We start from the raw sequence: 253 nt of genomic DNA, 5'->3' as shown, positions 1-253 counted from the left end.
TCAGGAAGGTAGAGTGAGTTATAAGAATGCAACCTCGAATCCTACTCTCAGTTATATTTGTGAAGGTAAACAATTTCCCAACATCAGTACATCAGTGGTAGCAATGAGATGTAATACACCCACACCTGACTATTACAAAGTGTGTCTGCTGGCTCTCTGTAATTAAGGGCTCCCAGTCTGGGCTTCATCAATTGAAGTGAAGCCTTGTTGGTTCCTCTGTCTGATGACAGTTTTCTCTTTAGCAATGTCAGCA

The sequence above is a fragment of the Myotis davidii genome, unplaced genomic scaffold (genome assembly GCF_000327345.1).
Source record: "Myotis davidii unplaced genomic scaffold, ASM32734v1 scaffold147, whole genome shotgun sequence".
NCBI classification, from domain to species: domain Eukaryota; kingdom Metazoa; phylum Chordata; class Mammalia; order Chiroptera; family Vespertilionidae; genus Myotis; species Myotis davidii.
This window is presented reverse-complemented; position numbering follows the sequence as displayed.